The following is a 6,000-nucleotide window of genomic DNA, read 5'->3' as shown; positions in this document are numbered from 1 at the left end:
TACTGGTGCAAAGTTATCGCGAGTGTTAGCTTAAGAGCGTTTTTAGAAAAGTGTAATCATAAATTTGTTAAAGTGCATTATAACTTTAAATTTGCTAACGGTGTGACGAGTAGTAATATTGTTGAAACTGCGTTAGTTGATGTAACGGTACAGGGAGTAGTGGTGCCGACGCAGTTCGTGGTGTTGCCCGGTGCAACAGAGTCGTTGTTAGGTATTGATTTTATAAGGGACGCTGGTATGGTATTTGACTTTGCTAGAGATCGTTGGTCAATACGCGATAGGTCTGGTACTTTTGTACTGGAGTACGAGGATCAGGCGACCCGCCTCGTTTGTTCGGCCGTGGACTTGTTGCGTGAGGATGAGGGAACGCTATTGAAACCTCATGAGCGTATAGAGCTCTCGACTCTTCTAGAAGATAACAAGGATATCTTTGAGCGAGGGGGAGCCGCTACCACTTTTGCAATCCACAGGATTGATACTGGCAATCACCTACCGATTTCCGTCCCGCCATACCGTGTAACACCTTCCAAGAAAGAAATCATGAGGAAAGAGATAGACAAGATGTTAGAAGAAGGAGTGATAGAAGAATCAGACTCTGAGTGGACGTCACCAGTTGTGTTGGTGCCTAAGAAAAATGGTACTGTACGGTTCTGTGTGGACTATAGGAGTCTTAATCGAATCACACGTGCCGACAAATACCCTTTGCCTCGAATTGACGAGCTTTTGTTGTCCACAAAGAGAGACAGTGTGATGTCAAGTATTGACTTGAGATCTGGATATTGGCAGATTGAGGTAGCACCTGAGGACCGCGACAAGACAGCTTTCGTGTCCCCGTTTGGGTCATTTCGTTTTCGACGCATGCCATTCGGGCTTCGGAATTCCCCGTCGACGTTTCAAAGACTGATCGATCGTTTTCGCTCTGGCCTCAGAGATATTACTGTGATATGTTACCTCGATGACATTTTAATTATTTCTGAAAATTTTGAGACTCACATGAAAGATTTACAACAGGTATTTGATCGTCTGAGGTTATTCGGCCTTAGGGCCAATCGCGAAAAATGCGTATTCGGAAGAAGTCGCCTGACATACTTAGGCCATGTCATTTCGCCATCAGGAATTGAACCAGATCCTGAGAAAGTTCGAGCGGTGATGGAGATGAAGACGCCATCATCATTGAAGGAACTCCGGACTTTTCTCCAGACATGTTCTTGGTTTAGGAAATTTATTCCTGATTTTTCGGGCATAGCCCGCCCTTTAACAGAACTCACCAAGAAGAAACCGTAAATGGACTTGGGAGACGGATCAAATGCAGTCGTTCGAACTACTCAAAGAAAAGCTTTCGTCTGCTCCCTATCCTTAGGCAACCTAATTTTGAAGAGCCGTTTGTGCTACGTACTGATGCAAGCGCATATGCTTTGGGTGCTGTTTTGATGCAAGGATCGGAGGCAAAAGAAGAGAGACCCATTGAGTACGCGAGTAGGCTACTAACGTCAGCTGAACGCAATTACAACACCACCGAGCGTGAAGCTCTAGCTGTAGTGTGGGCGTTGGAAAAATTCCGTAGCTATATCGAAGGCGCCGAGGTACGCGTCGCTACGGATCATCAGCCACTGAAGTGGTTGATGTCGCTGAAGAATCCTAGTGGACGACTGGCTCGATGGGCCATGAAGATTCAAGGTCACAATTTAGATATTCAGTATTGTCCTGGAAAAGCTAATGTAGTAGCTGACACGCTGAGTAGACCTGCTGGAGTCGCGTTAACAGATGAACAGGAATGCTCAATTTTTCTATAGTATTAGACTTACCTCGTAAAGGACCTGAGGAGGTCCGCGCTGCTCAGCTTGCTGATCCCGAATGTAAGAAGATTATAGATGACTTCGAAGCTGATAATGATGAATGCGCGTCGCGATGGGCTGATCGAGGTTACTATATGTCGCAAGGTGTGCTGTATCGGTGTGATCCTGATGGAGAAGCTGAAGAGCCGTTATTGGTCTTACCTGAATCCTGGCAAGAAGATGTGTTGAAGCAACTGCATGATGCTCCAACTGCTGGACACTTAGGTGTAGAGCGTACCTTACGCAAGTTGATGGAGCGATATTATTTCCGTGGTATGCGCTCGTATGTGACCAACTACGTTAAGAAGTGTGAAGCTTGCTCTAAATTTAAACCATCCAATCTGAAGCCGGCAGGACTCTTACAAACACCCGTACCGCACCAAAGATTTGAAGTCCTTGCGATGGATTTATTTGGACCCCTTCCCGAGGGTGATAAAGGAGAACGGTGGATTTTTCTCGTCGAAGACACCGCCACTAGATGGGTGGAGTTATTTGCATTAGTTGAGGCTACCGCAGAAAATTGCGCGAAAATTCTCATCGAAGAGGTTTTATGAGATATGGAGTGCCACGGCGAGTTGTGTCCGATAACGGATCGCAATTTGTGTCCGCTGTGATGCAAAAGGCCATGTACGCCATGGGCGTCAAACAAAGCCTAGTACCAGCATATCACCCGGAGGCGAATCCAGCCGAAAGGAAAAACCGCGACCTGAAGCAGAGGCTGTCACTGTTGTTGGGACCAGAGCATCGCAAGTGGCCAGAAATGCTCTCACAAACCCGTTTCGCTCTCAACACTGCCTATAATAGTGGTACAGGAGAGACAGCAGCATATTTAATGTTTGCTCGCAATTTACGATCGCCTATCGACGTGGACCATGATATGAGGACCATTGTGTCCCAAGAAAATTATGTACCGCAAATTACGCCGTACTTACGTAGTTTCGGTCACGTACTTCAACGTGTGAAGTATCGAGTGGAGGAACAACAGGATATCCGCAAGGAAGCAGCTGACAAACATCGACGACCTGCTCCTGATATTAACATAGGAGACCTAGTCCTGGTGGATACCCACGTCCTCAGCAACGCTAGTAGGGGCTTTACCGCGAAATTCGCACCTCGACGGAGTGGTCCGTATGTCGTGTCAGAGGTGGCGAGTCCTTCGTCTTACGTGATTAAAGATAGTCGCGGACAAGTAATCGGCAAATACCATGCCAGCGCTCTTACTCCGTATCAAGGTACGAGATCTGTCGTACAAAGGGTGCGTAGGGGAAGACCGGCCAGGTCACACCCGGGGCGGGATTGTGACCTGGAGGGGGAGGTTATAGCGTGCCCTATAACTTCGCCCATTGTTTCGGCACCGAGCTCGTCGGCCCCGCGAACCCCTTTACCGCACCGCGCCTACGGGCTGCGTCCGCGACGACGTCCTGCGCTCCCACAGTGCCGAGCCGGCTGTATCTAAGGGAGGACGCGTGCGCGAGCGTGACCCGTGGGCTCGTTCCGGGTGCTTTTGCCGACTTTATTACATATTAATTATTATAATTGTTACCCTTACACCCCCTATAATTATTATAAGTTAAATAAATAAATATATACTCGATAGCCTTCATAAAACTTATAAAATATCAAAATTAAGTAGTGATTACCATGAATTTGCTAAATGTAGAACCCGGATAAAAAGTCAATAGAAGAAGCTCACAAATAACATAGAAAATATTCAGATTCAGTTTGCTAAAGACCCAAAATCCTTTTGGCATTACATTAAATCAAACAGAAATAGTTTAAAAAGGCAACGAATCATGGCAGGTGGTCAATATTTATTGAATGATGAGTGTGCTAGGGAGTTCGCGCATTTCTTTGAGTCCGTGTACTCCAAGGTACCACCAAAGCTGGATGTCAGCGAAGCGGTGGCTGGTGAGACTGATGTATCCAGCTCATACGTTCATCTGGGGGCTCTGAGCCTTCAGGACGTTAAGAAAGCGCTTGAAAATTTGAAGCCCAAACGATCAGCGGGCCCCGATGGAATACCTGCATTTTTATTTAGAGACTGTGCTAGGGTGCTGGTAGAACCACTCCACTACATCTTTAACACCTGCTTAAAGCAAGCGAAGTTCCCTGCCGAGTGGAAGATCACTCGTGTCATTCCGGTCCCCAAGGGTTTGTCTAGAGCAGATGTCAGTGGTTATAGACCAGTGGCTATGCTGTCGACACCGGCTAAGGTTTTCGAATCTGCCGTTCAGCGCTGCGTGCAGGAGCAGGTGCGAGCACAGCTGTCTGACGCGCAACATGGATTCCGGCCAGGGCGTAGTACTGCCACGAATCTGCTCAATTTTATGGCGCAAGTTGTACCAGCAGTCGATGCTGGACTGCAGGTAGACGCTGCGTATTTTGATTTTAAAAAGGCATTTGATACCGTCGACAATGATATCTTACTAAAAAAACTGGCAAAGATTGGATGTACACCACACCTACTAATTTTTTTTGCTAGCTATATGAAAGACCGGCAACAATATGTCGATTACAATGGATGCGAGTCTGAACCGTATTACACCAGGTCTGGTGTAAGCTAAGGTAGCAATCTGGGACCACTGGAATTCATTATAATGATTAACGATTTACCGAAAGTCGTCAAGCACTGCACATGTTTGTTGTTCGCAGATGATCTCAAACTGCTGCTTGAAGTCAGGGAAAGAACCGACAGTGCTCTCTTACAAGCCGACATAAATAGAGCAGTGGAGTGGAGCTATGAGAACCACCTACTCTTCAATGTTGCCAAGTGTTCGGTGTTAACTTTTACTCGTAGTCGAACACCGCTGTGCTGTGAGTATAAAGTAGATGCAACTCCGATGCAACGGGTGTCACAGGTGTGTGATTTGGGGGTGGTTCTCACTCCTGACTTAACATTTCGTGGTCATATTACCAATATATGCAAGAAAGCATATCGGAATCTTGGTTTTGTGTTAAGACAATCCAAACACTTTACTAATATTACTACCGTTAGGGTGCTATATGACGCTCTGGTCCGGAGCCACTTAGAACATAGCGGAGTCATATGGTCCCCGCACGAGGTAAAGTACGTGGCCATGTTAGAATGAGTCCAGAACAAATTCACGAGGCACCTGTACTTGTAACTTTATGGGGTATATCCGCTATATCCGCTGATGTACCCCACATTGTTTGTACTGGGTATGGTCGGGTATAACGAGCTCAGGGTGCGGCGCGAGTTCGCCCTCGCGTCGTACCTAGTGAAGCTGTTGCGTGGTGTCGATCACAACCCGGGGGTTCTGCGCCGCCTGTGCCTGAACGTGCCGGAACGTTACGTGTGGAGGCGCCGCCGCCCACCACTAATGGCGGTGCCGACGGCCAGGACCAACCTCTTGGCCAAGGCGCCTCTCACCCGAGCCATTACTAATATAAACGAGGTGCATGTCAAAGCAGATGTTTTGCAATGTAACTGGAGTGAGCTCACACATATTTGTTGCATGTAATTTGTTATTCTTAGCTTTAATTTAATTTAATTTTGTTGTTAGATAATTTATTTTTATAAATACTTAGTTATAGAATATAGTTGCAAGTTATTATGTTATTATAGTTCCGCCAGTCGAATTAGGTGTAACCCTCAGAATAATGACAAGTGTAACCTGTAATGGCTGTGTGTTGATGTAAATAAACAAATAAAAAAAAAAATATATGTATGACGCTATGGATCCTTTTTTAAAAAAATAAATAAATATAAGTACTTACTTACTATAAAACAAAGACCCCAGCCACATCTGTTTGCTTGACTGAACGCGATAAACTCATAAACTAGGTTGAGTCCCTGGAAAGTACTTAGCCTATTTTCTATTCCAATTTTTTTCTTGTGAAAATCAAAAATCGTTATTCCTTGTATTTTTTGTGATCCTTGGGCGTTACGTCGCGTCGTCATTTAATACGGGAAGAGATGCTTAGGGCTGTGGTTATGTTGAAAGCTGGGCGCAGTCAACGCGAAGTCTCGGAGGCTGTTAACACGCAACGAAGCGTAGCTTTCCGATTGTGAGCACGCTAAGGCCCTACAGAAGATGTGGCCAAACGTTACCGAGGAAGATACAGGGTCTCTACCGTTTTCTGCCAGTCGCTGCCAGGAGGCAGCCCCAGATTACAGCTCGCCAGATGGTAGGAAGACTCCAAT

Source organism: Manduca sexta, chromosome 10, assembly GCF_014839805.1.
Source record: "Manduca sexta isolate Smith_Timp_Sample1 chromosome 10, JHU_Msex_v1.0, whole genome shotgun sequence".
Lineage (NCBI taxonomy): Eukaryota > Metazoa > Arthropoda > Insecta > Lepidoptera > Sphingidae > Manduca > Manduca sexta.
Note: the sequence above shows the minus strand (reverse complement) of the source record.